We start from the raw sequence: 8,736 nt of genomic DNA on the forward strand, positions 1-8,736 counted from the left end.
ATAACCGCAGTGAAAATCAACGTCATCGTTGCTATCACCTTCATGTACACGTAGCAGACGAATAAATCATCCCATGATTGGCTGACACCATGCAAAGCAGGGTGATTTAATCATCGATATTGGCAACGGAAACGTTAGCGCTTGTAAACTCCTTGCAGAGGACGCACTGTCGTCCTCTGGCGGAAGGGCCTGTTTGCTAAGTAGGGGTGTCACTGAGACGCTGCAAGACTCCACTCGGCGAGAAGGAATGTGACACAGCATCAAGCGGCTGAGAAGACGCTCAGTGTTTACAGGTGCCAGACGATCCCACGTCAACCCCGAGTGCCATTACTTTTCATCAGGACGCAGGCGCGTTGGTGGGAGTCGCTGCTGATCTGGACGTTACCGCTTCCGGCTGCGCTTCCAAGGAACTCAGGTCAACGGGGCGTTCTCTAGAATCGTTTAAAACTCTCTTATTGGGCCCACGTCTGTTTGGCTCAGTGGAGAGAGCATCACCTGCGGACTGAAGGGTCCCAGGTTCACATCCAGTCAAGGGCAGGTCAAGGGCAGGTCAAGGGCAGGTCAAGGGCACATGCCTAGGTTGCAGGCCTGGTCAGGGTGCATGCAGGAGGCAACCAATCAATGTGTCTCTCTCACATCAATGTTTTTCTCCCCCTTTTTTCCACTCTCTAAAAAAGCAATGGAAAAATATCCTTGGGTGAGGATTAGCAACAACAACAAAAAAACCCAACAAACTCTTTTATTGGGAGGTCATTGGATCGTGGGCTAAAAGTAGAGAATATGGATTTTTAATGTGCAGCATGTTTTTTAAATGCAGGTTATTTTTAAACTGAGGGCCCCTGAGACGAAGCAGCTGCCCGTCTTTGTCTGTGTGCTGCTTGCTGATCAGTGAGTCGGGCCTGGCGTTTAATCCACACACTATCCAGCATCTAAGCCACTCTGGTTAAGACCCTCCGGACGCTGGTCTGTAGGGGGTGGTGGCCCAGGGCACACCCACAGAGCCCGGGGTAGCCATCTGGCCCCCACAGGCAGAGCGGCCCCAACACGGCCCAGAGGATCCCACAGCAGCCCCGAAAAGCACCGTTTCAAGGGAGAGGGTGTGGTAACATGTTTTCTCTGCAACATTGCATTTGTGCAAAAAAAAAAGGAAATGTTAGCTTAAGCATTCTGGGGTGAGGTGCTGAAAATCATGGCTTGGCACCAGATTTCAGAAACATAACAAAAGATATTTTTTAAGAAATATCAGAGAGAGAGAGAGAGAGAAAGAGAGAGAGGAAAGGAGAGGGAGGGTGTGAGAGAGAAACATCAATCCGTTGCCTCCCGTACTCACTCTGACCAGGGATCAAACCCACAACCTAGGTATGTGCCCTGACCAGGAATGGAACCCACAACCTTTTGGTGTATAGGAGGACAACCCACCAACTGAGCCATCCTGCCAGGGCAAGAAATATCGAGAATTATACTAAGAAATCATTTTTAAAATCCTTTCCGAGTCGCCTGCGTGTAAGCCCGATGCAGGAGAGCCTGGATTCATCGTGGGGTTTGCCTCATCGCAGGCGGAGCTGGAAGAGCACCCTGTGAGTCTGCTTTAAACCTTAAGCAAGAGCTCTGCCGATGAGCACCGCCCTCTCCGTCTGCAGGCTGGGGCTCTGCGCGAAGGGGACGGGAATGCGGGAAGGAAACCCACACCCCGGACACACGCATCGGCCTCCTGTGCTCCGAGGAGCCGCCTGGAGCTCAGATCCATGGCGGGACCACAGGAGGCAGGTGTAGTCGCAGTGTCTCCACAGTGACTGTCACATTAGACCAGTGGTTCTCAACCTTCCTAATGCCGCGACCCTTTAATACAGTTCCTCATGTTGTGGTGACCCCCAATTTCATTGTTACAAATTGAACATAATTAAAGCATAGTGATTAATCACAAAAACAATATGTAATTATATATGTGTTTTCAGATGGTCTTAGGCGACCCCTGTGAAAGGGTCATTCGACCCCCAAAGGGGTCGAGACCCACAGTTGAGAACCGCTGCCTTAGACCAGCGGGCTGCACAGAGGGTTCCACTGGAGGGGATGCCGGGAGCGGTGTTTGTACCGCAGCCGCTTCCGGCGTTTATTTGCACTGTTGTCCCAGCAGGTAATCCTGGGGCCCTCTCATCCCACATGGCAGGGCGACAAGCACACAAAGAGGCTGGCGAGTTGGCTCTCCCAGGGAGGCGCGCGGAATGCCATTCCCGCCTCTTGTCACCGCCCCGCATGTCAGGGTCTCATCTGCCACCGGACGGATGCTACAAAGCACAGCGTCGGGGCCTGTCCCCGGGAACCGCCTGCTGCCAGCTATTACTTTAAGGATCCTGTGATTTCCTTTTATTTCGAGCAGAAAAAAACAAGCCTCGGGAATAAGCAGGCGCGCCCCCAGACGCCCTGGCGGATCTGCCCCTGGCGTGGGCCGCGGAGCATAGAAATGCAGAAACAAACATTCGAACACTATTTCCCTAAGACCCGATTCACACACCGTCCCGGCGTGATGCCTGCTGCAGCCATCGGCGGAACGGGAGGCGCGAGAAGACACACACACAAACCGCAGTGGAGAGTCCCAGGGGCGCCTGTCTCCTGGATCTTGTTCGTCTCGGGGTCTTGAAGGGTCCACAGGTGCCCCATACCCTACCCAGTGTTAAAGAGCAAAGTTTCATTCGGATTTTTACTGCTTTTGCAAAATATTACTCACAAAGTCTGTCTTCATGTGCAAATGAACACATTTATTGGCACCAACAGGTAAACAGGTAGAGACTGAACACCCTGCATGCCTAAATACATTTAAAAACATCGCTACTGTACCAACATCACTGCTGTACCAACATCACTGCTGTACCAACATCACTGCTGTACCAACATCACTGCTGTACCAACATCGCTGCTGTAACAACATCGCTGCTGTACCAACATCGCTGCTGTACCAACATCAATACTGTAACAACATCGCTACTGTAACAACATCGCTACTGTAACAACATCGCTACTGTAACAACATCAATACTGTAACAACAGCTGTGAGGCACTGCGCTACAGCTACAGTGGCCCACGGTCACTCCATCGTGAGTGTGGAGAGATGGTTGAACCGACACTGATGTTGGGAAGCCAGGTGACAAAATACCTCCACCTGTGTCACCGATACATGGACCCACTGGGTCTTGGCTGTTTCCCTTTGAACCTCATGGCTCGCACCCGACATGGTCGGCCCACACACGCCTGGGACCCTTTGCAAGACGTCCCCTGGAGTGACCTGCTCCCGGTCACCTGGCCTGCTCTCCGCGCAGGACCTTACCCTCTGGCCAGGAGTGTGGCCTAGTGTCAACACTTGGCTCGAATGCCACTTCCTCCAGGAAGCCTTCCAGGGCAGATTGCGGACCATGCTCCCCCATAGCCTTCCTGCCCCAGCACTCCTTCCCGGGGCTTATGCAAGGGGACTTCTCGGGTTGACCCTCACGAGGTGGTGACTTCCCAGAGAGTGGGGCCCGGCCATGTCTTCAGCAGCCTGGCTTCTGGCTAGCCAGCTCCATGATCGTGGGTTGAAGGACGGGGGGTGAATGAATGAATATGACCTGTTTGATCCATACAGACAGACAAATAGTTCAGCCTAAAAGGTTTAACTAGCATGTCATTTTCACGTGAATTGTTCTAACAGCCCAAATGCTCACAGCTCTGAGGGCTGTGTGAACTGAGTCTGAATGTCCAGGACAATCAGCTTGGGAATTACTAAACATACAAAACGCAGTATTTCACGCACGCGCACGCACACGCACACTCACACTCACACTCACACGCTCCTCGGCACGTTTAGGAAAGAAACCAGCGAGAGCAGGTCCTGTGACCGCTCAGCGACGATCTTTCCACTTTACCTTGTTATTTCCAGCCTGGGCTTTGGCTACAACTTAAGAAATCCTGTTAAATTGAACTTCAGGGATTTCATGAAAGGGAGGGTGTCTTCTCCATGCTTCCGCATTCCACAGAGAAGTGCACGTGTGTGCGTGTGTGTGTGTGCGTGCATGTGTGTGTGCATGTGCATGTGCATGTGTGTGTGTGTGCGTGTATGTGTGTGCGTGCATGTGTGTGTGCATGTGCATGTGTGCATGTGTTGTGTATGTGTGCATGTGTGTGTGCGTGTGTGTGTGTGCGTGCATGTGTGTGTGCATGTGTGTGTGCGTGTGTGTGCGTTTGTGCATGTGTGTGCGCATGTGTGTGCGTGTGTGCGTGCATGTGTGTGCGCGCGTGTGTGTGTGCATGTGTAAGGGGCTGAGAACAGGGGAGATTGTTGTTATTTTACATATGTATGTTTCAACAGATCTGCTGATTTCTCCCAGCATTGCCTTTTCTGGGACAAACGCCAATTTTCTTCATTTTTCAAATATCATAACATTTGTGTTAGCAAAAAAAAAAACTACTCTAAATGCCATCAGCTACAGGATCCCAGCTTAATGTCTATTCCGACTTTATCAAAATTTGAGGGAAATCTCTTTGGGGAATACAATTATCTGCTTTTAGTCTCAGCCCACAAACAACCGCAAACCAACTGTTCCCGGCACCAGGCAGGAGGCGGGCCAGTCCCTCCTCGGGCCGGACACAGAGCTGGGACCAGACCCACAGTGTCACCGAGCCGCCTCCCTCCGATCCCAAGCACCGCGCCCGCCGTGGGGCCTGGCACAGTGAACTGAAAAGATCACAGTAGAAAGGCGCACGCTCTTTACAAACACAAAACTGATTTCTCCCCTGATTCTTCCCTGCAGGCGGGTCGGCTTCCTGGCTGGTCCCCTTGAGGGGCATTGATGAAAAACCAGGGCCTGCAAGTCAGTGAGACCCCGTCCTAAGAGAGCACGGGAATGGGTGAGGACCCGAGGGCGCCTAGTGCTGCGGCAGCGGTTAAAGCGACTTGAGCCCCTGCTGGTGATGCTGACTAGCCCAGGTCTAGTTTTCTCTTCTGGCTTCACTGAAAAGCATAAAGTTCCTCAACAGCTGCCCCCTATTGTCTCTATAATCTGACTTCCTGGCTGTGAACGAATCTCTGGAGCTCTGAACACTGTACCGGAGCATTCTAACAAGTCGCTGGGAAAAAGTGTACAGTGGGGCCTTGACTTACAAGTGTCCTGACTAACGAGTTTTTTGAGATACGAGCCGTCTCTCGGCCGATGTTTTGCTTTGAATTGCGAGCTAAAATTCGGGTTACGAGCCAGCTTCAGATACCCCACCGCTAGTTGGCACAGCGAACATCACGGTGAACGCCACAACATCAGCCCAGCATTCAATTCATTGTAATGGTGAAAATTGATTTGACATACAAGTAATTTGAGTTACGAGCTCGGTCACGGAACGAATTAAACTCGTAAGTCAAGGCCCCACTGTATTTGGTAAACGAATTAAACCGAGGGCATGTCCTGGCTACTCCTCAGGAACAGCAATGGCCCTTAGGCTCTTGAAATCACGGCCAACTTGATCGTATGGCTCCTTCATCAGAGGTAACCGGCGGCCTTGGCCTTCCCGAGGAAAGCAGCAACCAGGAGGGCAGGGGGCCACGCTGGCTCCGGGCCCCTCCATCACCTGTTCCCACTCCTGGTGGGTCCTCCATGCGGTGAGGGAAACCAACGCAGCCCAAGATCGGCGAACTGTCTTAAGTTTTCCCCAATGAAATGAAAAGGAAGCAACCACTGGCTAACTCTAAACTGTCATTAAAACAGAGGGAGGGCCCTGCCGGTGTAGCTCAGTGGTTGAGTGTTGACCTATGAACTAGGAGGCCACGGTTCCATTCCCAGTCAAGGCACATGCCCGGGTTGTGGGCTTGATCCCCAGTAGGGGGCGTACAGGAGGCAGCTGATAAATGATTCTCTCTCATCATTGATGTTTCTATCTCTCTCCCTCTCTCTTCCTCTCTCTGAAATCAATAAAAATATATATTTTTTAAAAAACACAGGGAGAGACATAAATAGGTTTACAGTTGTAAGTATGCAAAGAGTTATTCATGTATTATCAATATATATAAAAGGCTAACATGCTAAGTGTCCCTCCCACTGACCAATCGGTCACTATGACACACACTGACCACCAGGAGGCAGACGCTCAACACAGGAGCTGCTGAGCTGCAGTGACTTGGCAGTGGCGGTTCTCGGGTGATGCACCCCGAAACCAGAGAGGAGGGAGCCCGATTCCTCAAGGGACCACACAATCCCACCTTCAGCCGTGGGTTATGTTGTTGCTGGGGCGCTGTCGACCCTGAATCTGGTTTACTGCACACTTGTGTTTGCGTTCCACACCCTGTACGACAGCAACTTTGCAGAGTTCCCTCTCGCACTCTGGGACCCCTCAGTGGATGTCGGGGAGCCGGTTTTGACCCGATCCCCGCAGGCCAGGCCGAGGGACCCCACCTTCCAGAGGTACCCTGCTCACTCTGAGCTGCTCCAAGTGTGGCTGGTCGGGGAGGGACCACAGGAGGTTGGCTCCAGGGTGTGTCCAGCCCATCTCGTCCAGTCCCGCCCTGCTGGCCACCTTCTAATTAATTTCCTTTCAATGTGCACAAATCTCTGCACAGGGTCACTAGTTATTTAATAATTGTGTTATTTTCCATATGAACAACTGTAAACCTACCTGTGCCCCACCCTATGGGGCACAAGCCCTATCTATTCCACAAAAACAGGCAGACAGGCTGCCCTGTTGTTTGAACATGAGTGACACAGTTCAGCAGGAATCCCCTGCTGGAGCACCAGACTCACACCTCATCTTCATTGCCATCGTCGGACGTGACAGATTCCCTTCATTCTTCTTCCTCCTCCTTCCCTGAACGGAACGTGGTTGGGTCTCTTCTCCCACCTGGTTTGGTTTCTCACAGTCAATCAAAACCCTTTGGCAGCCCCTGTCCTGTTTGTCTTCTCCCGGGCTCTGCCCGGTGACTAAGTGCTTTGTCCCCTTCTGATCTCTGATGTGCCCGGCCGTCTTCATTTCCCATGTCAACTCCAGGAGTCATATGCCTTCCAGTCCTTTTCCAGTCCTTGGGCAATAAATGCAGGCTCTGAAAGTCCTGTGTGTGAGGTGGGAGTCCGTGTGAAACGTATGTTTCCATGTTTCAGAACTCAGGGAGCTGAAAGGGCTTCAGAAATTATCTGGTGTGGCTCAGGGGTTGAGCGTGGACCTATGAACCAGGAGGTCAGGGTTCAGTTCCCAGTCAGGGCACATGCCCAGGTTGTGGGCTCGATCCTCACTGTGGGGCAGCCTGTCAATGATTCTCTCTCATCATTGATGTTTCTATTTCTCTCTCCCTCTTTGAAACCAATAAAAAAACATGTATTTTTAAAAATTATCTATCCCAACCCCTCACCCCCCCCCCCCACACACACACACACACAGCCACTCAGAGGCTCAGAACAGTGCAGAGACTTACTCAGGGCCCCATGGCCAGCTGGCGGCATTTTCAGGGTGAGGATGCAACACTGGGCTCCCCACCCTGCAGCCCCCACACACGCGGCCGCGCACAGCCTTGCAGAGGCAGCTGTGCCTGCCCAGGAGCAGCCCTTCCTGGACCGTGTGATCACGTCTGACACACTCACATCTCGCAAAAGGAAGGATCGCACAAGAGGTACTATCCGCCCGGGCCCAGTTCTCGTTAGCGCCTCCTACATACACATTTCCGGCTAGAACTGTCACCCGTCTGACCGTAGACAACAACAACAACGGCTCCAATCATAATAGCGCTCAGTGTCTGGTGCTGATCAGAGGCTACCGATGGCAGAAATTAGCATCAAACTATCTCAGAATCTCATCAAACCCTCCCAGTCAATACCAACGGCTCGTCTCTTTCCCATTTCACAGATAAAGACCTTGAGAGGCTCACGTTACCTGCCCGGGGCCGGGAGCTAGAAAGTGGGAGAGGCAGCTTCAGACCCAGTGGCTGGGCATGATTTGGGCCCTTTAATTCGTGTGGAACAACGTCTGAATAGCACAACATACCTAAGTATCGTTGCTGATCAAGTTCATCCTATCATGTTGATGGCGTATCCCAATGGAGATGGCTTCTTCCAACAAGACAACGCGCCATGCCCCGGTGCTCGTATTGTGCAGGAGTGGTTTCAAGAACATGAGGGAGACTTTACCTTGCTTAGGTGGCCCCCACAATCACCAGATCTCAATCCCATTGAGCATTTGTGGGACGAAGTAAAAAGAGCCATCAGGCAGCTGGTTCCACAACCATCAAATCTCACAGAACTGGACAGTGCTATTCATCAGGCATGGTGTCAGATTCCTCGCATCACCTTTCAACATCTCCTGGAGTCAGAGCCAAGAAGAATCACCGCAGTATTGAAGGCAAAAGGTGGCCCAATGAAGCACTGATGTGGTGGTCATAATAATCTGGCCACTCAGTGTATGTATATTTATGTATCAACATGGACACATCTTGAAACAATGCTTGACTTTTAAATAACAAGTTACCACATGTATATTTATGTATCCACATGGATACATTTGGAAACAATGCTGAGTTTAAATAACAAGTTACCAAATAAAACTATACCATTTATGAATTTTTAAATACATACAAAACAGTGCCAGATACTTTTTATAGTTATCTACATTTCCAAGAAAAATATTTTTTATGACCTCGTAAGATTGTACAAAATTCACAACAGTGATGACGTGTGGAGGGAGGTGAGCTGGCCTGGGTATGGGTAACAGAGGGATCCACACCATGTTTATGCTTTT

The sequence above is a fragment of the Myotis lucifugus genome, unplaced genomic scaffold (genome assembly GCF_000147115.1).
Source record: "Myotis lucifugus unplaced genomic scaffold, Myoluc2.0 scaffold_255, whole genome shotgun sequence".
Classification (NCBI taxonomy): Eukaryota; Metazoa; Chordata; class Mammalia; order Chiroptera; family Vespertilionidae; genus Myotis; species Myotis lucifugus.